At 40.3% G+C, this 26,632-nt stretch overlaps 1 protein-coding gene across 6 annotated transcripts in view; it reads left to right on the top strand.

Moving 5' to 3' along the window:
* Positions 1-26,632, top strand: part of thsd7ba (thrombospondin, type I, domain containing 7Ba) — a 168,248-nt gene that overhangs the window by 14,113 nt on the left and 127,503 nt on the right. For 4 of the 6 annotated variants that reach the window (XM_019882541.1, XM_019882543.1, XM_019882542.1 and 1 more), the window contains exon 1: positions 1,684-1,924. The exons of 1 other annotated variant lie outside the window; for it this stretch is intronic. The gene's annotated coding sequence lies outside the window, so the exon portion shown is untranslated. Of the gene's footprint in view, positions 1-1,683; positions 1,925-16,801; positions 16,922-26,632 lie in introns of those variants that run through there. One more of the 6 variants, XM_019882539.1, reaches the window with a different exon arrangement.

The raw sequence follows: 26,632 nt of genomic DNA, 5'->3' as shown, positions 1-26,632 counted from the left end.
AGATGTACATGTTAAGTATACGCAAAGGCTCTTCTATCCATCGCACTACCATCAGATCCCCACATTTAAATGTGTGCCACAAGACCTTGGTTTAGTAGATTGAGCTTTTCAATTTTAACATGTTTAAGGTGGAAATTTGGTTTATTTAGGACCCATCCAGTCGCATAAGGTTGTTTGTGTGAGTTAAATTCAGCAGCACAAACGTGTTGAGGAAGAACAGAATATTTCAGCAAAGTCTTGGCAGCCTGCCTCCTCAGAAAGCAGAACTGACAGACACAAGTACTTGGAATATTTCCAAACGGAGGATAGTTGGATGTTTTATTTGCAGTGAAACCTTCTGCCGCTTTTGGATACGGATGCCAGATCAACCATCGTCCTGTCGTGATGAGCAGTCAAGGGGCGCAAGGCTTTTGACATTTCAATAAAGACGGCCTTTCCCTGTATGTCCTATTAGCAGGTGTACAGGAATCAGCATGCCAGGCCTTCCTTGCGCTTACACCTTATTCTGTACAAATGTTGCCAATTTGAAAATACTCCCGACTTCGGCGCCTTTGCGCGCCACAGGAAAGGATCCCATGGCGGTTAATTATTTCATTATGTTCTAACCTGGAGCCGGGGGTGACTACTTTCTCCATCCTCATTTCCAGTGCTATTATATCCCGTTTCTCAGCTTGTTTCCATCCAATTAGGAGAGAATGTGTGCTTTCAGACAATTGGATGATGGCGAGAACTGGCTGGCTGCTTGTGTTGTCGTTGAATATGTCCTGGCACAAAGCCAGGCCCTTGTGACACATTGCCAAGAGTCAAGCCATCGGGTTTGTTGATCTGGCATATTAAAGACTGCCAAAATTCTGTCGGTTGAAAAATATTTGAAAAGTAACACACAATAGAACGGCAAATTACAGAATGTATCTGTTTTAAGAATAGGTGAAATAATGTTTTAGGATTCCAAATATGCAAAGTGCGATAAGAAAAAATATTTCCGAAAGAAAATCGCACCAACAAAGTATGAACTGAAATCGCTGGTCACAAAGTGTCAGGAAAAACAATGCATGAAACTAAAAGCGCTCGCAAAGGCACAGAGAATACTCAAACGAAATATGCAAAAGTCCAATAACATGAAAACAAAGAGCAATAGTAGAATAACAAAAAATATTTATGAACAAAACGAGAGCGACGGTCAAGCCATCGGGTTTGTTGATCTGGCATATTAAAGACTGCCAAAATTCTGTCGGTTGAAAAATATTTGAAAAGTAACACACAATAGAACGGCAAATTACAGAATGTATCTGTTTTAGGAAGAGGCGAAATAATGTTTTAGGATTCCAAATATGCATGCTCGGACAAAGTGCGATGAGAAAAAATATTTACGAAAGAAAATCGCACCAACAAATTATGAACTGAAATCACTGGTCACAAAGTGCCAGGAAAAACAATGCATGCAACTAAAAGCGCTTGCAAAGGCACAGAGAATACTCAAATGAAATATGCAAAAGTCCAATAACATGAAAACAAAGAGCAATAGTAGAATAGCAAAAATATTTATGAACGATACGAGAGCGATTATGAATAGCATCGAGAGGTCTAGAAAATCATACTTGAAGCACAACAGCAAATAAAATCAATAATCTGACATGGCAAATCAGAAGTCAGAGTCACTAAATCCTTGATTGGGAAACGAGGCACAGGTGCACCTGCCGGAGGGAAACGCCCTCCAGTCCAGCTGGAGCTGGAACACAATCAACACAGAACATGACAGTCGCTGCCATGGGTTCCATGTACACGATCTCCTTCATCGCCTAAATATGGCGAAGCCTTTTTAAAGAATTGCATTCTTCATGTTTAGTTCACAGGACCTGCCCAAATGAACCAATACAAACGCACATCTACAGTATGCCTCTTTTTACATCCACAGATATGAAAAGTAAGTCAATTTTGTTCCTCTTTCATTCTCATCAAGCGGGGTTATGTCATTGTCCGAAGAAAAGAAAACAAACGATTGAACAGATGAACTCATTAAACGCGCGTATCATATCGGATTATAACACAGAAAGAAATATGTGGCATCAGTGTTATCGAACATAATAAAAGATGACCTGTTAGTCTTGCTCAAAAATGTTTATGGTGGCCTTTGGTTACATTGATGTAGTGGATCATGCATCGGATTAACTTTACAAAAGACGTTGACACATTGCATCGGACTGTACTTTGCACACTGCAAATGTAGCTTTCACACTAATCTGTGCATTAACAGAATGTTTAGTTCTGACTATACGGTAATGTGATTTTGGGGCTATTTTCCTCTTTGTTACTGTCAAATTTGCCTGAACACAACATTGTAAAATTGTGGACAAATCAGATTATTTCGCGCACGGCTATTCTCACCTAATGGATTCCATTTTCACAGTGATCACATTACAGTCAGGTTAACAAACACCTCGATTTTGGCAAAAGGCTCTGTGTCCACGGTGGTGTTAGATTAGAAAAAACACTTCCCAGTGGGGCCAGTTAGTCAGGATATCTGGGGTTGAATCTCCCTTGCAATGACTCTGTGGAGTTTGCATGTTCTCCCCCCTGCCTGCAGAGGTTTTCTGAGTACTTCAATTCCCTCCTCATCCACAGAACATGCTTCTTTAGTGAAAAGAATACTCTGAATTGCTCATAGGTGTGAATGTGAGTGTGAATCTTTTCTTGTCTGTATATGAACTATGATTAACTGGGCACTAGTCAAGGGAGGACCCCACCTCTTGTTCGAAGTCAGCTGGGATAGATTCTAACTCACCCTCGACCTCAAACGAGAGCAAGTGCTTTAGAAAATGGATTGATGGAATTCCCGGGAGCTCTCCTGAGGGATTGTACCAGTGGTATTCTTTTGGCAAATGTTTGTTTTCGAAGCTACACCGCATGCGCTGCTCCAGACTGCTTTATGTCAAGCCGCTATGAATTACACTACTTTGACTATATGGATGTGAATCTTTTCATTATTACCCTTGGTCAAAAGGAGCTACTCGTATGTCCTTGATTGACATGATTGTGGCCATTTGGTGTTGCTAGGTTACAACGTCTGACATCAAATGTTCCAATAATAATGTTCAATTAATGTTTTGTTGTGGTAAAATACGGTTTTCAGAAAGCAATGAATGCATCCTTCGATTTGATGCAGTATGTCTTGGTGGATCCCTTCTCCATTTATTACAGATCAAACCTTCACATTGTTTATTCAGTTTGTCATTTTTTTTTTTTTTATATATATATAAAGAAAAGTGTATTATTTTGGTTACAGCTCTTTCAAGCTCTTATCTTTGAATTGCAGTGAGAGGTGGACAAAGTGGTGCAGGAAATCATTATTTTTTTTTTGTGTGTGTTGCTGTCTTCGAGTATTGGCTGATTTTAATCACTGTCTTACCAAAGCCAGGGAACATTCAGACAGGCGTGCAGAAGCTACAGATGGTATGTGAATTTAGATTAGCGAGCCTATTGATTGTGGTTCAGGTTCACTGTAATTGGCAAGCGAGACCACTGACATTTAATGTGATGAACAAGCTATACACTTGACTCATTTATTTGGTTCTAATTTATAGGAACATATTTACTGAACGTATTGGACTGAGTTATGGATCTTCATAATAACTGAAATGAATATCAATTACTATCCACAAGCGGATGACAATATTGGGCTCATTTATCTGTCTCCTGGTAGGACATGATCTTTCTCTAAATTTATATTAACAATATATTACGGTGTTCATTTGTAATTGATTACAATGAGACATCAATTATTAGAAAACAGCAGTGTTTATATTGTCAGATTAAATTGTACGGTTACTTTTTTTTGCCTACGTGTAATATTATGAACAATTCTCAGCATTGCAGCAACAAGTACTGAGTTTGCATGCTGCTATTTTCATTGTCATGAAATGCAGGCGGCGATTGTAGCTGGTTTCTTCACTAGTGAGGTACAGTATGATGATGTTTATTGCCACTCCTATATGAAGTTCACTGTCAAACTAAACATCAAACAAAGAGAATTCCACATTGTGTATTTCAATCAACCACATTGGTTGGCCTCAAAACAGTCCATTTGACTTAATGCAAACAACACACATCAGATGAAAGGCCAAAGACAGGATAACAAATACCATCTACGTGCCAATGTTATAATGCTCGAGTCCAAGTCACACACACCCGAAGGAGTGGCAATGGTTAAATCGTGATGCAGAAGCTGCTTGATTTTATTGTCTTTACAAGGAAAAATATATCGCATTTTCCTTATTAAAAAACACGACATTTTTTCCGGGTATTTGGGGGAGGCTAGAACGAATGAGTGGCCTTTCAGTTCATTTCAATCTGGACAGATGATTTGAGATATGCATGTTTTGAGTTAAGAGCGTGTTCACGGAACAAAAATGGTTGGGTAGCGGGCTGTGAATTTCACACCCAGGCCTCTGTAATAACCTCCTTGATTGACACTTTTTAATAGCATCAGCTTAGTGCAGAGCGAAGCCCGGGTTGATCCTGACATGGCGTCATCTAAATGTGAATGAGAATTTAATTTCCTTGGCAAATGCTCCATGGCAACAGCAACATTGTTTGAATGGGTAAATGAGGTGACATTATAGAAGGCTGTATTAAGTAAGTTCAAAAGCCTGGACAATGCAGAACATTTAACTAATTACATTAAACCATGGCGGCCCGGTGGTCCAGTGGTTAGCGCGTCAACCTCACGGTGCAGAGGCATTGGGTTCAATTCCAGCTCCAGCCTGCGTGGGTCTTCTCCGGGTTCTGACACACGGACCCACACCTCGTGGATGGAAGGGGCTCTGCCATTGTCCATGTCACATGCGCAGCTGACGATGTCATATGGGGAGGGAGATCTTGCAGTTTACGTGCCAATCTCAGGCACAGACCAGCGAGACTATTTCCGTTTACGCAATGTCAAGCTAGCCTGCGCTGCGACTGCCCTGATTTTAATGGAAATGAGGGATGACGGCACAATTGCCCAGGGAAATGCATCATCATGCATCATTCATCTGGTAATGGGCCAAAACGACGCAAATACCCCATTACGCCCGAGTCTACCTGTGCAAAGTTTATCAAAATACCAAAAGAAAAAAAACTCACCTATACGCAGTTAGACTGAGTTCCGTGCTAGTTTTGCACTGGGAACGAAAACAGAGCCCTAACTGTTATTGTTTAGAAGTTTCATTTTTTTGGGAGACTGTCCAGTTAATTAAAATAAAAATAGGTGATAAACGTAACAATAGAGCATAACTACTCATGTAAAACTGTCACGTCATGCCGAGTGTTTTTTTTTCTTTTTTTTAGTTGCAAATTCACCTTTTAAGTGACATTTCTCATTTTTGTACGTAGCCCTCGTGCCATGCAGGTACACTCCATGTACACCTGCATGCGTTGTGTCGCAAAAACAAATGCATGCGACAGGTTTAAAACCCATGCATGGCATGCATTTGTTTTTGCGACACAACGCATGCAGGTGTACATGGAGTGTACCTGCATGGCACGAGGGTTTTAAGTCCCGTATCTAACTAGTGCATTTTGGAATAAATAACTATCGTCGCGTGTCATAAATGATAAGTGGATTTTGGAAGGCTATTGCCATATATATGTGGAGAAAAGTTTGAGAACTGCACAGTAAAGTGAACCAGGTAACTTGACGAAGGCCATTGGGGTGCTGATGTCAAAAGTAACCCACACAGTGCTCCAGGTGGTGAGTAACACAGGGGCCAAACAAAGCTCATGGGGATCCAATAATTGGTTCCTAGAATTACAGCCTCGGGGCACAAAAAACGATAAAGATTCCCACAACATGTCAGTATGAAGGATTTCGTGGGGGGAGTGGGGGGGACCATCAATGATGATTGGTTTCAAACAGACATGAACTCAATATGTCATGGCACAATGGCAGCGTGCACATGTTTTGAGGACTGCCTCATTCAGAACACGGACCTTGTACTCAGCCTCTGTGTGCCCATTCAAATGCGCTGAGTTCAATGTTACAACTGCAAAAGCGTTGCATAAATAGTCAATATCCAATTATTTTGATTGTTGACATTTGGATGAGCCAAATGCTCGAAAATCCTCTGCAGCTCAGTCACCTGTATGTTTTCAAGTCAATTCGACAAACAAGCACACACGTTTTTATGTTCTCAGAACGTCGGCTCAAATGATTCACAATGGCAGGGTTTGCTTTTCATTAGTTACTAATGAACTCCTTTATAATGTGGGTTGCACCGAAAATAAAATGGGACAGGTTTCCTAATAATTAAGAGTTACTAAAATACGCTGTATTTGATATATAGGTTTCGATATGAGATAAAGATTACTGCACTGCTGTACTGTCACACCTTTTTCCAGATCATCATGAAAAAAAGGTGGTGTACTTATTTATTGATTTGCCCTTGTGCCATTACAAACAGGTTTGGTAATAATATGTTCAAAAACAGACTTTTATCCTGTCTATGTCTATATTCATAATACGAAAAATTGGTTGTGATTTAGGGAAAAAAATATTTAAAATATCTCTTTTATGTCGATAGAAACCGGACCATTGTGCTCATATTCTGTTCTGCAAAGGTTCTTTTTTTTTTTTTTTTTTAAGAATAAAAAAATGATCTTATAGAAAGCAAGATCCTTTGCTACACGTACAATAAAAAGGAGTTATTTCTACGTGTAATAGGATCAGGATAGTTTTATCTGAAGTCTTTATCAGCTGATAAACTAATGCATTGTTTCTTGTCTTGATGTACGGAGTTGTTTCAGTCGCCCGGGGTCAAATAGGTCAAGTCAAGGTGAGATCCAATCAGGCTAACAGTGCTGTTGAAGGCTGGCCGGTGCCCATGTAATTACACTGCTGGTCAAGTTTTCAGATAAGGTCTGGGCATTGTTAGGGGCTTTAATCTTGTCGGCCCAAATGTATCGTTGCACATTTTTCATGTTAATGATGTTGTCAGGATTGGGTTTTGCATCACACGCTCAAAGTTTCAAGGTGACTTTTTTCACAACATGGATGTTATGAAAAAAAAACAAACAAATACATTGACAGATGGGTGTCTTTTGTGTGGAAAAACAACCTTGCTTTTAATTATCAGCTTTCAGCTTTTATTTTTCACGCAACGTAACGATGTACAAATATTTCACGCATCTTAATGGAGACCAATTTAGAGAATAGTGTTCTACACTTGCCAAGGAGTAAATTTTTCACTGCTGGGAGGATTTTTTTCTTTTGTTGTCTTTTGAAATACACACAAATTACTATTTTTCTAAATTTAGAGAATAGTGTTCTACACTTGCCAAGGAGTCAATTTTTGACTGCTGGGAGGATTTTTTTCTTTTGTTGTCTTGAAATACACACAAATTACTACTTTTCTGTCCTTAGTATGGCACACTCAAAATAAACCAAATTAATTTCATTCAATGGCAAAATGATAAGAATGAAGGCTTGGTCAATTGATTCATTTTGTGTTTAATGAACAGCATTTCGTCACTTAGGGTGTAGTGGCACACTCGACTGACTTGTGTGTGTGGTCAGTGCGGGCTTGGTTCCCACTCAGTGACGGTGTCGATGTGGTTGTTTATGAACAGCATTTCGTCACTTAGGGTGTAGTGGCACGCTCGCCTGACTTGTGTGTGGTCAGCGTGGGCTTGGTTCCCACTCAGTGATGGTGTCGATGTGGTTGTTTGTCTCAAGATGTGCCCTGCGACTGACTGGCGACCAGTTCAGGGTGTAGTCTGCCTTCTGCTTGAAGTCAGCTGGGATCGGCTCCAGCAACTCCCCGCGACTCTGTTCAGGATAAGCGGTGTTGAAAATGGATGGATGGATGCACAGTTTATATTTGTGTGGAACAGTTTGGGGGAAAAATGTAAATACTTTACAATTTTAACTTACAGCTACAAGCACATATTTTCTTATTTATTGTGCAAATCCAGCCATTTACCATAAAGCATATATGGCTCCTCTGATGGGAGTTTAAGGATTTTATCACAGTGGCACCCAACGGAACCTGTCAGACAGTATCCTGGACAGGTTGTCATCTGATTGACTGACAGATAAGGCATTTCTTTAAGTGATGCAGCAAGGAAACCCACGACACATGCCTATTTCCTGGTTTTAAGCAAGCAAGAGACATAAAAATTAATTAGATATAGTAACCATATAGTATATCATATTTTACAACAATAGGCTACTTCACCATATTTACAATTTCATACGTACCTGTGGATGACATGAGCAAAGCTTGTGGTCAGAATTTTTACCAGCCATGTACACGCCGATGGGTCCATTCAAGTGAATGAGATCGAGTCCCGTCTATCAATACATCCACTTTACTCTTTAGGGCGGCCACACACTGCACGATGTCAGTCAAAGAACGCACATGTTGCTGCAGAAAGACAAAGTGGTGTACAATAAAGCGATGACGGCCAAGACTTATTTCACATACTTGCATGTAACCAAATCCTAAATTTGGTTATCCATCCATTTTCAACACAGCTTCTCCTGAACAGGGTCACAGGGGAATGCAGGAGCCTCAAAATATTAAGTTCTGTGCATGTGATGAGTCACGTTTTCAATCACAGCAAAACCAGTAGCCGAGACTCTGTCACTCCCAAAGTCTGTGGGGCAGAACCCCAGGCGCTCGCAAGTGTGCGGTAGAGGCTTCCACACACCAATTGTGTCCCAATTGTTTGGCTGTTGTATGGGAGAAGCAACGGAGGCCAAGGCTGCGGCAAAGAGTTTCCACGCCATTCTGGAACCTGTAATGGAAAAGAGTCTACAGAGACCACCATTCGCATTCACATTCACACCATCACTGAGAGGGACCTGAACTGATGGTGCCTACAAAGAAGTCAGGCAAATAAACCACAATAACATCAGGGACTCTAGAGGCATAAATTTAACATTATGTTAATGTAATGGTTTTTCTGATTGTACACTTGGTCACACAGAGAGGTGGTCTTAATATTTTGTCTCTCTCGTGAAACTTTATCGTGCATCCCAAGTCTGTAAAATGTTTAGATGGCACATTTGAAATTTTAAAAGAGGCAAATAAAACTGAAATGAGTCTCTATAATAATTGAAAATAACCGTATCGATGAAGTGAGAAAAGAGTCTGTCATTAGATTTTGTTGCACGTGAAATTGAATTACCAATTTGTCGAAAATCAAGTGTATTTGGAAGTACTTTTTGCATGCTGTGAAAGCGCCATGCTGTTCGGGTCATGGCTCTCACTCCTTGGTTTTAGCTAGTATGCTGTGTCCCCGAGTGCATACATGTGTTTGATGTGGCTAAAGTTTTTCCTCACTTTGCCCCTGTCTGAGACTTTCATTGAATTACCACCATACGGACCCAGCAGCTGCTCCTTCTGCTCTCAGCAGGCCGTTGTCGTTAATTGAAGTGTAATGCGCTCAACAGCAGGGAAGGTCAGACGCAGCTCTCTGCTGATGCACCGTTCCTGTCAAAATCTAAATGCAGCCCACCTAGAAGTAATAATTGCAGCATACGATTTTACATTTTACCCAATCATATATTTCCCTCAAATGGTATTTCATTCCATTTCTGTGAATCCAATTACCTAAAGACATTAGAAGCATGTATGACTTAAAAGAGGCTTACCTTTTCTTCCCAGTCATAATTGTGCCAGTGCGGTGCACACTTTTAAGAAGCACAGTGATTGTTTAATTTTGCTTGTTTAACATTGCTGCAAGTTTCTGACTTCTGTAGTCTTTGTCAGGGGACCAATTCTGTCTTCATGATAATAAGAATAATAAGAAATCACATGTACATTGTGGATTTCAGGACTCCTAAAGCCACGACACAAGTTGAAGGGAAATTTCTTTGAATTTTTTTTGTTTTTTTGTTTGGGAAATTTCTTTGAATTTTTTTTTTTTTTTTGTTTGTTTTAATTGGAGGCAAATGAAGATTCATGGTTGGATTTTGGGTGTGAGTCCCAAATTGTGGGAGCGGCAATGAAGAATGCTCAGTTCTCTGAAAGATTTGCACTCGGTCCTGATGGGAGGAGACAAGAACGGTTGTATGTGCGGGTGTGATGATGGAGCAGCTCAGTCAGGTTGGGTAGGGCCCTGTTATTGAGAGCTTTTTTTAGGTTGGGAGGAGAATTTTGAAATTGATACTCTGAGGGAATGAGAAGCTGGCGGTTCATGGATCACTGGATGGGCGAGTAAGTTCACAGCAGAGTTCTTGGTGAATTGGAGATTTTTGTGAGGTTTTTTGAAGTTAGACCATCGAGATGATGCATTAGTCCAGGTGGAAGGTGAAGGCATGAATGAGGGTCTTTGCAGCTGAGGAGGACACAGTTGGGTGGCGACAGGTGAAGCTGTCTTTGTGACGTAATTGACATGCTGGTCGAAAGGAAGGTTCTGTTGGAAAATTAGAACTACATTTTGCTTCTGAGGAAAGGTGGGTCCGGTGGAGCCATCGGTGTTGAGAGTGAAGCTGTCGTTGCTTTTGTTCCAATGAGGCTGATTTCTCATCGGTCCCAATTGAGTTTGAGCAAATTGTTTTGAAGCTTTGATTTTCTTCCTGAGATAAACTTCGACACGGTTGAGTGAGCAGTAGTAGAGATTGCTGTCATGGAGGATATCTCTGGTGCAGCAAATGTTAAGACCATGACGGCAGATTATCTGACCAAAGAGAGCAGATGCTGGATAAAGACAAGGCCGCCGTGAACTAAATCTTGTGCAAGGGGGACATTACAGTGCGCGTGTAGATATTGATTGTAGAAGTGATGTCTGTCAAGATATGATTTGAACTTAGACTCTGCCAGTAATTTTATGGAGTTGGTAGTGCAAAGCAGTGGTGCCAAATCTCATCCAGAAAGTCAAAACACTGCCACAGTTTGACTCAACCGGCAGCTGCTTCTACTCGTGTTGTTGTGCTTCTACGGCCACACTGTGGTGAGGTTTTTACTTTCTGGAACTGGTGGTGCTTTGCAATTGTGAAGTTACAGTACATTCAGAAGTTTATACAGCAATAATAATTTGGAGATGGGCCAAAAATCTTTTGGAGATTCAATTTTAGCTTCAGTGGTCATGTCGGAAGCAAGTTTGAGTTGTCCACCCACAGAGAATTGAGTTGAGAGATAGAGAAAGAGGGCCCAGGGTGCAAGTAATGGTTTTCATTCCGGTCAGTTGTATCGAAAGCTCTGCAGACTGCGGGGAACTGACAGAGTGGTTGGTCGGTCATAAAAGGTTGTGAAGATGGTTAGCGGCTGAGCAAAAGCAGTGGTGATGAAGTTGTCATAGATGCTGTCAATTTTGGTTTGGAAAACTGAGAAGGAAACAAGCACATTTGTCACTGCATGTTTGCCCTCTGCATACGTGGATTTACGATTTTGAAGGGTAGAAGGAAAACTGAAATCAGTGTCTCAAGTAATTCAAAACAAGTGTGTCAATTACGCGTGTAAAGAGCCACAAATTAGATTTTGTTGAACATGAAATTGAATTACCCATTTGGCAACGATCAGTGATATTTACAACTAGCTCTTGCATCCTGTAAAAAACCCCAAGTGGTCCAGGTCATGGCTCTCACACAGAATCCACATATTGAGTCCCCTTGCGCATAAATGTGTTTGATTGTGGATTCAGTTTCTCCTCACTCTTCTACCTCGCTGAGAGTTTTATTGGATTACCACCTTGTGGACCCAGCAGCTGTTACTTCTACTCTCAGCAGGCCAGCAAATACTTCAGGGAAGCATTGAACATTTTAGCCAGACATGTATTAATCGCAAATATTTTTGTCCCCCTTCTGGTTTAATTTCATATTTGTGAATCCAGAAAAAAAAAAAAAAACCTTGATGAAATTGATAAACAAGTATTCAACATCACTTATACTTTAATACTCCTGATGGTGTATGGAAGATAGGAGGAGGGGAGAGAGGGAGCCATCCTTGTACCTTGCTAGAGGTTTTTTTCTTGAATTCTATTGTGATTCTCGCTTTCCTAATTGAACATCTGGCACACAAAACTTTGCCGTACTGTGTTATAAAGGTACAACTAACAGCAAAGCATATTCCACAATGCAAGTTTTGATTAACAACTCGAGGCAATAGGAAACTTCCCAATCTGCTGGGCAACATCAAATTGAGGCAACATCGATGAAACACGCTGTCAAAAGACACACCTTCAAAATAAAAGCATAGTTGTATAATAGTTTCACTTCATTTTCTTTACCTAATGTGGGCTTATTTAGCAGTCACACTCAAACTATTTTGATCTCATTTATTTGCGTGCATGCATGGTGCTACACTGTGGTTAGGGGTGGTTATAGCCCTGTCAGAAATCTATCTAGCCCCCCTTAAGTCTTCACACCAATTTAGGTTTACAAACTTCTTTTAAGTTCACAAGTAGCCATTCTGTTCCAATACAATTCATGTTTCCGTGTTTGTGGTGCAGCTGTACCCTTTGAGAGCAGGAAGGCGCAGAGTGAGTCTTTCTGTAACTTGCACATTCGGGGCACGTTCTGACATAATCTCAAAGAATGCACTGGTTCACTGTACCATTTGGAAACTTAGTGTTGCTCAAATTTGTTGTCCGGCTATTCAGAGTGCACCAAAAATGGCGCTAGGCACTAGGCTCTCCAGATGGGGACACAGTCCGGCAGTGCTGGCTGCATTCGGAAATTAATGAAAGCGGAGCACACTTTAACTCTCAAAACACACCCAGTCTGAGGAGTGCACGTCCGTCAGAGTGAATTCCCGAACAAGCCTTAGGTTAGAGTTAATTAGGTTGCAGTCAATCTCAGCAATGGATCGGTTTGTCATAAAAAGACCAACATTTTCCCCCCAAAAATCTCCCAACCCAGAAGAAGAGGGCAATTGGAAAAATTACCCCAGTCCAACTCCTGCATTAGCAACAGCCTGCATCTCATAAGTGCAGATGATTCAAAATAGTGCCCAAAGAACATTCCCTCAGAAGAACGGGGGGAGGGGGGAGGGGGGGGACATCAAGAGCTTGGCTACGTACAATTTGGACATTTCTGTCACGATGACGGTGCACACGGTAGACGATGTAAGGATATAATCAATTACTGCCATTGGGCGCTAGGTTCCACATCTCTACGTTTGAGCAAATTCATACCTTATCTTGAATACATGTCCTGACAGCACACCGGTAGTGTGTCTTATACCTCCTTTAAATGACGAGCGAACCTCTCAAATCAGCAAAGTCATGAAAATCTTTTTTTTTTTTTCTCAGCTTCCCACAGATTGATCAAGCCCTATGCATGTTTGAGTGCGACTAAGTCGCAATGTGGTTGAAGAAAGTGTGGGGGAAGTTTTATTTTCCTGTAAAAGTTTATTTGAAGGTCTGATAATGTATGAAAACCAAAATAAAATTTAGACGAAAAAAAATATTGAATATGAAGACATACAAAAACCAAGAGTATACTTTGTTTCGTTCAGTGTCAAAGTGTGCTGCGCCGTCTTTGGGTGAGATGCAGGGTACACCCTGGGTTTGGTGCCAGTCAAACACAAGCCACACGTAGACACACAATTCACATAAATCTGGGATCCAAGCCCACTCCCTTGACTTGAGAAAAAAAAAAGGGTTCACTTGTACAATTTATGTAGATTCAGCACATGAGGTGCACCGAAGCAATTATGTCTACAAAGAAACATGCTCAGTTTTGATTGACACTGCTAAAAAGATATCAGTCAGCACTCTTATCTTTGATGTCTCACATTTAAATTTCTGAAAACACCTGCTCCCACTGTAAAGGTTTGGGGAATGAAAAATTTGTATACTTTGGATTTCTATGCATACTTCTTTGGGCCATAAAATAGATGGGCTTGATACTTTGTAATATGGTGTTGAATTTGAGTATTTGCTTATTCTTTCAGCATGATTTTACACATTTTCTTTTTTTTTTTAATTCAAATGTGCACTATACATTAGCAATCTTGTAAAGTCATCATAATACAGACCTACTGACTTGACTCCTCGTATACAGTATGTTTGTGTCATTGCTGTCCGTTTTGGGAGTAGAATAATCACATCGATATTCAGGTGGGAACCTTTTTTTTTTTTTTTTTTTTTTTTGCAGACATTTTATTTCACTCCTGGATTCATTTTGTCTCACTGCCATAGCATACCATGAGGAGTTGCTCTCATGAAATCTTCCCGGGGCTGCACTGTAAAGCACACCTTGTGAAATATTTATGTTGCGACGGCTGCGCTGGTTGAAGTTAAACGAGATTGCGTCGATGTAAATGGTGAGATGTATGCGTTGTACTTTCAATCTCCATCTCATGTTCGGGTGAATCTCCAGCTTGTATGATGCAGTGGAGCATTTAGTTTCTTAGGGTGCCGCTTTGACATGCTCACTAAAAATGGCTTCTTCCCTTTAGTCTTTAAGCGAGACTTTTTTATGCAGCAGTGATTAAATAACAATTCCCCATTCCCCCTTAACAACAGAAACCACAGTCATTTGGTGTGCCTCTTTGTTTTGAAAAGCACCCACAGTATCTTGGATATTGGATATAAATAGATTAGACAAGATACATTTCAGTTTAATCATCTGTCTGAAATGTCTTTTCTGTTTGTCCTTGGGATAAAAAGACAGTATTCATGCCTGCACCAGATTGATGGCTGAAATCTCATACAAATGAGGAACAAATCCTCTTGCCTGCGCTTGCAATGAAATGGTACAGAGAAAATATGTCTTTTGTAGAAGACACAGTTGAAAGTTTTATGAAAATGAGTACATCTCCTCGAAAAACAGTGTGGCTTTGCCTTGCACAGTATATTTTAATTCAGCCGTTGGACTCTGTCGAAGCCCAAATCAATCGCTTTTCAATCTGGGTTGTCTGAAATTATGATTCCAATTCTGGCACGCTCTTGATTTTTATTTTCTCTCACGCTGCCTTACAGTTGATAAGTGTAATTTATTTTCTTGACGCCAATTGCAATGCAAATGATGAGGGGTAAACTAAACATGTATTTGCAATGACGTGGTCAGAAACGAGGGACGTCCGAATGACATTTTTGGGCACCTTACTATGAGGATCTGCCGATACCATGTCCCGATTCGATACATCGACATGTAATAAGGGCGAAGTCAACTAAATAGATTCTTGTTCTGTGCGGCACCACTAGTGTAAATACGATCTCCTGTTTAATAATGTGTTTGTGGAATATGAATACAGCAGTAAAATCCACCAGTTTTTATCCATTTCAGGAGGCGGCCATTTTGGCACTTGCTCTCGACTGAAAATGACATCACAGTTGTTCAGGCCTCCTGTAATGACTGAGTTTGGTCACGTGACGTTCGCAAGCTGATGCCTTTGAGGACTGGAACTGGACAGGCCTGTAATAGAGCATAACATTTACGAATACACAATCTTTACTTACTTTTTCAAACATATTATGATGTAGGCCAGATGCTCCAATATATATATATATTTTTTTACCTGTGCATGCATGAGTTAATACCCTATCGTGTTATGCCTTTAGCATCTAGCTAACAAGGACATTCGAACATACTTGCAAATATGTTTGAACGTATTTGTCGTCAAAAAAATGTTCACTCCACATTGGCAGTTTCATGCTTCGGGAGGAAGAAGATCAGTGTGAATACTGTCATTTTTAAAATGAAATGAAAAGCAAGAACTGCAATATGATGATGATCAGAATCCATCTTATTTGCAGCAGTATCTGATTCATCAGGGCGATGACAAATCAATATTGAACCTGCTGATGAACCTTCTTTATATGCTGTTCCCTCTCAACATATTGGCTTTTAGGAGCTATTCTGTGGCGTAGTTTGGTGGATGACTCATGAGAATGAGAAGACAAAGATGGAGTTCAGAAATATTGCCAAAAACATGCCTTTAAGTAATGTAATTTTTTGAACTTTATTTTAGAAATGAAGTTCAAGTCTTGACTATTCATTTAGAAATGGGTTTGATGTGGAATAACTACTGATTCATCATTATTTGGCTAGACCTTTTAGTAATTGCCTGCCCGAGCGCTCTATCCAGCTGTGTCTCATCCGTGCAATTATTCTCACTCTATTTAGTTCCACAGTTTTGGGTCAGACTTTGTGGGATCACCGCACTGTATATATACCCTTGACTCCTGGCATGCGCTACTTTCTTTCACTTTTCTCTTCATTCTATGCTTATATTATTTATATTCTGACATTTCTCCAAGACAATAATCATACTTTGTAGAATAGACCAATTAGCAGTCAACGAAATATTCCGATCTTTGTCAGATTATTGTAGGCATGCACTTTTGTATCTATCCTTGTTTGAGAGAAAGAAAAAAAAAACCCACCTCTAGGCTGTGACGTACTAATATACGGTAATGAGGGAGTGGCTGTATGCATGCACTCGTGTTGCATTCCAGACTGCTAGGAAAGAGGAAAAATCCCACATGGAACTCCTAATGAATAACGTTAAAATTGACCAGTCTGAACTGAATTAAGATTAAAAAAAGAATAAAAACATGGGTGACATCCTTGAATTTTACATGTGCATCAAAGTTTATTATACAGAAAGCTAATAAAATGCCCACCTTTTAAATTAAATCAGAAAGCTCAGACGATGACAGTTTATATATTTGTGAAAGTTAATATTTCCCATCAACACAGTATAGTTTGCTCCATTTTTGAGCCTTCCTCTTTTTAGTTTGCATGTTCTCCATGTGCTTGTGTGGGCTTTCTCAAGAGTGTCTGGCTTCCTCCTACATTTAAAAAAATATGCATACTATTAATTGGAGACTTAAAATTTGCCACGGGTGTGATTATTTTTTTTTTTTCCCCTAGATGAGCCCTGTGATTTGTTGGCAAGACACAAATCAGTCCAAAATCAGCTGGGATAGCCTCCAGCTCACTCGCTCACTAAATGAGGACCAGCGCTAACGAAAATGAATGACTGGATTGTCAGTAAGTCACTGATATAATCACCATTATTGAAGTAGTCTTACTTATGTCAACGGCGTACCCTCAAATCAGTATTAACACAAAAGGGGACCAGCGAATAGTGATTTGTCAGCAGGCTGGAGTGTTCTGCTCCTTAGCGGCTTCTTTCTTAGAACTGAAACGCTTTTAATGACTTTAAAATGAACTTCATCCGTTTAATTTCTTCTTAAACCGAGGCTTTAGAGGAAAGGGGGGAAAAGATTGTTGTGTGCACTGAGGGGTGACCGGCAGAAATGAACCAGTGGTGAGGAACTTTATTAAAAGCTCTTGCACACCCGAAAGTAGCACAAGTCAGTGGGCAATTCCAAAGTAGTATTCTACTATCAACGAAACAATGTATGAGAAAACAAAAGTAACACGATACAATGTTCGAGAAGCTATGAAGCTATGACACGATTTTGTTGTTGTTGTCAAATATTTAGAATTTCGGGATCCCGTTGGAGTCTTCAATTAAACTCGCTAGAATCGATATTTCTTTTGATGGCAGGAGAGAAAAAAACTGTTGGGATCTCTTGGGGCATCTTTATAGTTGAACGCTGTAAGAGTTCAATGGTTTCTTTTTAACTGCTGTAAGTCCATTTAACTCTCTGTTTCTAAAAACATCATTTTATACAAGCAGATTTGACAGATTTGACACTGAGCATGCTGTCCCAGTCAAATACATTAGATGTAACGATATGAATTTGACGGTGACATTGTCATGTCATTATCATCATCCAATAATCCGTACTCTATTCTTTTCAAGGTCGAAATTAGCAGTGACACGTCTCATCAAATTCCGACATTTTGCACATGGCCCTGAATTGTAGCTGCCAAAATAGCACCTTTTATAACGAGCTGAAGCGGGCACTTTTTCCTCTGTGTGTGTGTGTGTGTGTGTGTGTGTGTGTGTGTGTGTGTGTGTGTGTGTGTGTGTGTGTGTCTGTCTCGCAGCACTACAGATAAAAGACCTCGGAGTGAGTGACGAATTGCATTCCATCATCTTCTTTTCGAGCTCATCAGCAGCCACAATTGTGCGGGACATCAGTTAACTGACTGCTGAGCTGCTTTGTTTGCAAAACACCTCTCTGCCTCTCAGGAGCATGTCAGACATAATTTGTAAATACAACAACGATTTACTTGACGAATAATTGACACGGCAATTAATTTACCTTGATGGATTTAATTTAGACCAAGTTTGTTTCTAAGAAATTCATGCACACAAAGTGAAGCAAGACTATTTTTCAAGAGCAGTATATTCATAATTAAATCCAACAATAAAAAACTTGGTTTAAATCTGAATCAGATTTAGTGTCCCGGTTTTTGAGGACATCACTATTTCCTTTTCTTGCTTGCAAAAGGAACTGGATCTATATAAGGTTAGGGTTTAATCCCTGGAACAATCTGGAATCAATAAAGGAAGTCACCCGTTTGAATGCCTCTTCTCAAAATGGAAGCACCATTTCCAGTAGCAAATGCTGAACAAGCCTCCTCTTGTCCTCTCTCTTCTGCTTTCCATTCACTCTGATAATCCAAGTGTGCACAAATCGAGCATGACGCCCTGTCTGGCAGCCTCTCTCTATTGTACTCAGCCCTTAATTTAGCCACAGTTTTACAGCACCTTTCAAAATGTGAGGAGAGTTCAAGCACTTTTTGTGTGTCTGTGTGCGCAGGCATGTGTGTGTATTCAAAGGGTTGAACCAACAACTTTAGTATTCTTTAGCACTCTCCAATGATATGTTGTAGCTTGAGGTCAATCACTCGCCAATTATGTGTTTTGACAACAACATGGACATCTTGCTGAAATCAACAGATGGCCGAGTTCGCGCACCGGCTCCACAACAGTGTGGAAATACTAAAAATGAGACCGGGAGCATGGTCACAAAATAGGCTAATCGATCCTAAAATGCGAAAAGCAGCAAGTGCTACGCATGGCCATCTGAAATGGGACCCGGTAACGCAAGCTGATGAGCAGTCTGAAAATCCTCATGTCAGCAGTGAGCAAATTTGTCAAGTTCCGACTGTGATTGGATGAATTAGACAGGGAGTTGGCAGTGCAACTAAGGATAGTGAGGAACGTGAGCAAATCATCTATGAAAGACCGCATAGCAAACTGAAGACACAAGAAAAAAATTCTGTGACGTCATCCAATCTGACTACAAAACACATGTCGTCCTTTAACCTCGAGTGCAGTTGTTCTTAACCTTGTTGGAGGTACCAAACCCAATCAGTTCATATGCACATTCACCGAACTGTTGATTAGTGAAACATAAAAATATGACTCAAGAAGTGTTCCTTCAGTTTTGAGTTGCTCAGATAGGACGCTGAATGCCATCATGTTCCGTGGTGCATGTGAATCCATGTTGTACATATTCGTCCGACCGCTTTTTTTTTTTTTTTTTGCTTAACATAGCATGTATTAAAAAAAAAAAATCTAAAAAGAAAACACGACGTACTATCACGACACTCACATTGACGATTGAGCGAACTAAATTTCCTGCAGCACTGATTGGACAATACATGTCATGTGATCATCTACAGCGGGCGTGTCATAACTAATTAACATGTTGAGTCGGGGTATGTCTAAACCTCCATGGCAGAGGCTCCGTCGAACCCCTGAGACCAATTCACCGAATACTTGGGGTTCGATCGAACCCAGGTTAAGAACCACTGCTCTAGTGTGTTTGTGTTTGTGTTGACCCATTTGATAGGAGACTTATTTTGCCGCAGAAAGTCTGAAAAGCAAAGAATTTTACATGTATGCAATGGCTTTGCTTGAAACCTCCAATAAGGTAGTTGCTCAGCCAGCCCGGAGAAGTGACTACATCCTTGACATGAATGCTCTCTTCTTTCTCCATCTCTCTCATCTCATCCAACCCCCATTCCTATACTGATAATGTCCCAAACACATATTTTAGCACGCAATTAAGCACAACATTGTATTGTAACTGACTCATCGTTTGGAATCTGCATATCGCGCAGTGTGAGAGAGAAATTCGGTGATTAGCGCTGCTGGCACTGTTGATGTTTCGGTAAAGGTCAATGAACAGTGAACACAATGTTCTGACATTTGCAAGTGAGAGAATGGCAAAGATAATCATTAGGTTGTCTGATTAATGAAAATTCTAGAATCATGACTTGATGGAAAACAAATGGCCAAACTTGAGACTTCACTCTTTTTTGTTTGTTCTCTCTCGTTTTTCAGCATACCATATTGTACATTCAGTACAGTACGATGTCTCAAAACTGGATCATCACCACCGTTATTCCGGTCATGATTTGTTACATCTGGATTGGAAAATATTGGTATTTGTCGAGAATTGAATTTGCTGTGGTGCTTTTGTAGCCCTTACGAACTCCCAGAAATTACTTTCTCACACCATCTCTCCAGATGAATCATTGTTTAGGGGCCAACATACTATTGGTTGTTTTCTGCTTTTAGTAAGAGTTCTGTGTTGTTTCATTATTTTGGAACGGTTCATATTTTGACATCCACGTTCACAAAAATTGAAGCAACTTCGAGCACTGTAATTTCTACCAAATACGTTCACTCAGTGCTAGTCTAACAGAGGACAATTGTGAACAGCATACTAAATGGTGAATCATCCCATACAACCACTACACCACAATCTAGTCCGGATAAATAAATGTAAAGCTTCAAGTGTAAAAACGTAATTGTAAAAAAAAAAAAAAAAAAAAAAAAAAAAAAAAAAAGATCGAAGACGGCACCGTCACAGTGCAGAGGTGTAGGGTTCGATTCCGACCTTCGTGTGTGGAGTTTGCATGTTCTCCCCGTGCCAGTGTGGCTTTTCTCCGGGTACTCCAGTTTTCCTCCCACATTCCAAAAACATGCATAGCAGGTTAATGGAACACTCAAAATTGTCCCTACGTGGGATTGTGAGCGCGTATGGTTGTTCGTCTATGTGTGCCCTGCGATTGCCTTGCAACCAGTTCAGGGTGTACCCCGCCTACTGCCTGAAGACAGCTGGGATAGACTCCAGCACACCGAGTGACCCTCATTAGTTAAAAGTAGATTCTAAAATGGATGGATGGATGGATATTTTTCCAAGAGTGTATTGCGGGGGTTTTTTCCAAAAGAAAAAAAACAAGTGAATTTCCATCATTATAAGCCCATCATCTATTCAACTTGTTTTGTGAAGAATTGTTTCAAGGTGGAGCCTACCCAAGACTGGGTCACTGACCGGACCCATCAAGACTTGCATCTGCATTAAAATTAGGATATGCTAACTTTTACGCTTGAGTGCAGCCTACGAATACAGAGTCCCTACAGGGACTCAACCATTCACACTTGCATTCATGCATACAGACAATGAAGGGTCCAGGAGCACAGGATTATTTTTCCGGAACAGATGTTCATTGCTTATCGTAAAAGCCAGGCTCACATTTCCACTCCTCTTTTTCATTGATCTTCTGTTCACCTGCCTTGTTTTGTCTATCATCAATTAACTGATCTTCCTCTGACACATGTCGCCGGAATTCTTGGGACCACACACTATAAATACACATCCCTCTCAGTACATCAAAGCTGTTTTCTAGAGGAGCATACGGAGTCCAGGTGTCTGTGCAGCTACTGACCCATGTTATCAGCCTGCCTCAGCTTCCCGACTCTCTCAAAATTAATCCTGACGCCGTCACACCACCCCCTTGTTCACAGTGATGGCTCCCTCGCAGTGCAACAATTCCCTCTGGTCCTCCGTAGTCAGGACTCAGATACGCTCACCTGCATATCCCAGTCCCACAAGACGTTGCTTTCAATTGAAAAAGGGATGGCGTGACCAGGATTATAGCCAGTTCTGCATTAATTATAGTCCTTTTTTTTTTTTTTTTTAAATTAAGGGAGGTGGGTGGGGGCGTGGGGGGGGTGGTGTTGTCGAGGCCAGGCAGGCGGAACCACCACACACAACAAATCCGATTATCCGGGAATGGTTTGTTTCTTTTTCAGGTACTCTATCCCTCTCATTTGTCCTTTTGTGGAATCGTTTCAGAGACGTTTGCTTTTGTCTGTTTGTGCTTCAAATCCATTTTGCGGTATTTCTCACATCCTGCCATAACTTTTCATCGGGGCTCCATGTTCGTCACCCTCCTACCTCCATTTCCTCTGATGATTAATTTCCTGAATCACAAGCGATTAGCATTCCGGAAAAGACGGATAAGAGGTGTCCTTTCACCTCCAGCAACCCCAGCATCGTTTATATTTTTTCCCCTGCGGCTTATCTTCTTCTTATCTGACGTGTTTACACCAATGGAGCCGATCGTTTCGCAGCCTTTGTGTTTGTTTTTGCTCTGCGTCAATTTTACATTTTCAGAGCGACCCATTTCCATGTCTCCATAAAGAGATATTTATTGTGTGAGACAAGTGTCCACTTATATTGATCATCTTAATACAATACTACAATGACTCCTCGTTATAATTATTATTATTTTTAATTATTTTTAACGAGCTACTGGTTTTCCGTGAAGCAGGATAGTGAGAAAAAATTGCACAAATATATGAAGAACAAAGATTAGTTGAGTATGATAATTGTTGATACATGTCTCTTATTTGTCCTTTTGGGAGAATGAAGAGGCGTTTTTCTTTTTTTTTTTGTAAAACTGTTGACCTTTGGGCCTTGGTTGAACATTTTAGTTTAGACTTTGCTGAACGAAAAAAAATCCCACTTGTATCTAATTGTATTTCTGTAATTTAATTAAGACTTTCTTGCCAAGAAACACATTTGCCTTTTTCAAATGAAGTCAGTCTCAGCACACTTCATAATTAATCAATGCAATTCAGCAATTCTCTGAAGATGTCCTTCCCTGCCTTCTCATCAAATGAGATTCCAATTCAAGTCAATCTAAAAATAAAGAGAGACAACAAGAAACTTAATAGCTGTAGTCTGGCACATCAGTCGTCACTTGGGACCGTATTTTACAAAATAAATGTCTTGCAGTGCTGGACTGAGGAACGCTTGAAAGTAGTGACTGCAACAAACTTTGGGGATTTTTTAATGTAATTATGTTTAATCAAGCAAAGTCACTTTATCAGACTTCTGAGTAATCATGCATCTTTTTTTTTTTTTTAGCGCAATCATTGTAATCGCTCTCTGGTGATTTTTTTTTTGGAAGACGGTGAGTTCTGGAAGGTTGTGTTATTGTCTGCGATTTTCTGTCAATGAGATACTCTCAATGTAGCTTGAAGAAAACAAAATTGTGAGCAGTGCATGCACAAAGCTTGGGAAGTGATATTATTCGGTCATATAGTGGTACCAGGCTGGAGGTCGCGAGGTCAGAGCTAAGTAAAAAATTCGCTCCTGCTGTTATCAATGCTTTGACCCCTCCGGCTGCCTCTCGAGCCACACGACTGCAAAGGGAGGCAATCTGAACGGACCAAAGTACTTCCATGCCACAAGGATAAACAAGTGGCTGATTGAGTTCACAACCCTTTGCTTCAAGAGCAGTTGCCTAGTATGTTCGCCTGTTTGCTGGCAGTGCAGAGATATGCCTCGACTTCAGATGCCACCAAAAATTATGAAAGTTCTCCAAAATCATAGTTTCATGGACGCAAGTGGTGAATGTCCGTGCTCAACAATTGAGGGGTAAAATAATCTCCTGGGGGTCGAGGAGTTGAATGACCTGTAATTACAACACCATATCAATTGAGCACTTCAACATCATCTTTAAAAGGCCCCCAAAAAATCACTAACTTTTCCAACTGCCCATGGTTTAAAAACGAGAGACGTTTCCTTGCAGTTAACCGATGAGATGGTTAAAACACAGGCTGAAATAAAAGTGCAAGTAAAAACAACTTGCTACGGATAGATACATATCATGGGAAACATTATCAAACCAATGGTTCGGAATAATAGATTTGAATAAACTTGATTGCAATTGTTTTTTTTTTTTTAAACCTTAACTCTTCTTGTGCAGTATATGCTTTGCCACTGACAACATTCCATTATACTGGATGTATGGAATATAGCATATATTGTCATATAAGTTCCAAGTGGGATGTCCTGATCCCACGTGAGCGATGTACAGTATACTCACTCAGCCAGAAATAATAGTTGGCGTTCTGCTGCAGTGAGTCACTTTCAAAGTGATACAAGGTTGAGGTTGTTTTGTATTGATTAGAACTCACTTGGAATGGGGTGTGCGTTCACCTTTGAAATCACAAGTCTGCTTTTAGAACATTTGGGGCTTGGTTTATTAAAGCCACTTTTCTATTGTATTGGTTTTACCCCGAAACAGCCTGGCTCTCCCTGTGTAGGCCTTTTTTTTTTAATTATTTCATAGGTACCAATGGATGAAATAGTGAAGCTTGTGATAAAGAATTTTAGCGGGCTGCGCCTACCGCTCACTGGGACCAATCACTTGAATGAGAGGTCTCCAGGTCTTCAAAAGGAAGGCTTCGGATGCTGGAGGTGACGAGGATGAGCTGCCAGTGGCAGGAACTTAGAGTGGCTGCCTAAAATGTTTTACCACAAGTGTCACTATTTCATCTATTTCATCCATTGGTGCGTATGAAATTGTAAATATGGTTACGTATTGTTGTAAAACTCAATATATGTGTTCTGTATATATTGCATTTTTATGTCTTTGCAGCAGCTGTCTGTTGCGGGCTTAAACCAGCTTTGGAACCTGTAATGAAAAAGCGGTATAAGGTCCCAAATAGCAGGCTATTGGTAACGGATACAAAAGAGGCAGCAAAGCTAAACAGTTGATATGGACAAGAATTAAGTTGTGAAAGTTTCCCCACAAACTTCATCAGCACAAGATTGTCGTTTTCCCCACCCTTTCCTTGTGTGGTTAAAGTAGATAGCTTCAGACAAGCGCCGAGTTCGCCTGGGATGGCCAAGCTGTTTGAATCCGTAAGGCCACTTTATTAGGGAATTGTAGGCGAAGATTAAATTATTGTATTTGCACATGCTTCTCCAACAATGTGCAAAATGCACTGCGCTGCAACCTTTCAATATATGTGTTCTGTATATATTGCATTTTTATGTATTTGCAGCAGCTGTCTGTTGCGGGATTAAACCAGCTTTGGAACCTGAATGAAAAAGCGGCATAAGGTCCCAAATAGCAGTCTATTGGTAACGGATACAAAAAAGGCAACAAAGCTAAACAGTTGATATGGACAAGAATTAAGTTGTGAAAGTTTCCCCACAAACTTCATCAGCACAAGATTACCGTTTTCCCCACCCTTTCCTTGTGTGGTTAAAGTAGATAGCTTCAGACAAGCGCCGAGTTCGCCTGGGATGGCCAAGCTGTTTGAATCCGTAAGGCCACTTTATTAGGGAATTGTAGGTGAAGATTAAATTATTGTATTTGCACATGCTCCTCCCACAATGTGCAAAATGCACTGCGCTGCAAACTTAAAAAATCCCAAACCAATGAGGATTCCTATGCAGATTGCAACCCAAATTTTGTTGACGTGAGACAGCAGTGCTAAGCAATACCAATAATCCGGTCTAGACTAGACTTTTGGAGCGTTAATAAAAGCTGTTTACTGTTTAAAGTTTACATGTCTAATTAATGTGGCTCAGAAGCCCCTTTGTGGCCTTTGGGGTTTATTTACTGTGTTGTCAGACGAGAGGTGTGCCTACAAAGGCGAGCTTATTGAATGCCGGATTGAACAGCAAACTAAAGCATCTAAAAACCAAGGGAAATAAAATCGAGGTGACTGGGATCTTGAGGCTTTCAGGAGCATGGCCAGGAAGGTCAACGAAAGAGTGAAACTTGTGAGCAGAGCCTTAAGGGAAGCTAATGAGACTGGATGGGAAACAAAGGCAGTAGATGTTGATAGATTCAGTTTCCTGCGGATGAGCTGGAAGACTGCATACGTGTCTTTGATGTCACTGTCAAACGTTGACATAGATTGGGCATACACTGTGTTGATTTGGCCTGATTGGAGTCTGATTCTGAGTGGAGCTCCACAAGTGTATAGAGCTGGATTCAGTCACAGGGTGAATGTAGACAAACAAACATCTGCGCTCACATTCACACCTCTGGATGATTTAGTCGTAACATAAATCATTTTGGAATGTGAGACACAGGAACACTTGAGCAGAGATTCCAATAAGGAACCTCTCAGTTGTGATGCAGACTTGCTAACCACTATGTCACTGTGCTGTCCCTAAAATAATGAGTTGATTTTATTTATTATTATTTACAAAGTTCATTTCCATACATGATTTTAAAGGTCATAACACCCACACATATTTAGCACTATAGTGTCTTGGCTTCTTTAACTTCTCTTGTTTTAACATAAGGAAGACACTGTAGTCATTTTAGATTGACCAAACTGCTGGTCAAATGTACATATATTCAAACTATCAGCATAGGTGCGTAGAGTTTTTGAAAATATATACTTAAATAGGAGCTCTCTTACTTCAGAATATGACTCAAGTGAAAGTAAAAAGTACTCCATTAAATAATTACTGAAGTGATAAAAACTACTTGCAACCCCCCCCGCCCCAAAAAAAACCCAAAACAAAACATCAATTTAATACAGAGCAACTCATGACTAACTCCTGATTTTTTTTTCAAATGAAAGCCTGAATGTAAAGTAGGCCAACATCTAATTTATTTATAAAACAACAAAAAAATAAGGCAAATGCAAGAATTGGTCTGAAATGTAATTATGTTTATTTATCCTGGTGAAACAATACATGAGCTTCAGCAGGCAAAGGTTACATA

Source organism: Hippocampus comes, unplaced genomic scaffold (assembly GCF_001891065.2).
Source record: "Hippocampus comes isolate QL1 unplaced genomic scaffold, H_comes_QL1_v1.1 scaffold111, whole genome shotgun sequence".
NCBI lineage: Eukaryota > Metazoa > Chordata > Actinopteri > Syngnathiformes > Syngnathidae > Hippocampus > Hippocampus comes.
Note: the sequence above shows the minus strand (reverse complement) of the source record. Positions and strands in the feature narration are given on the sequence as shown.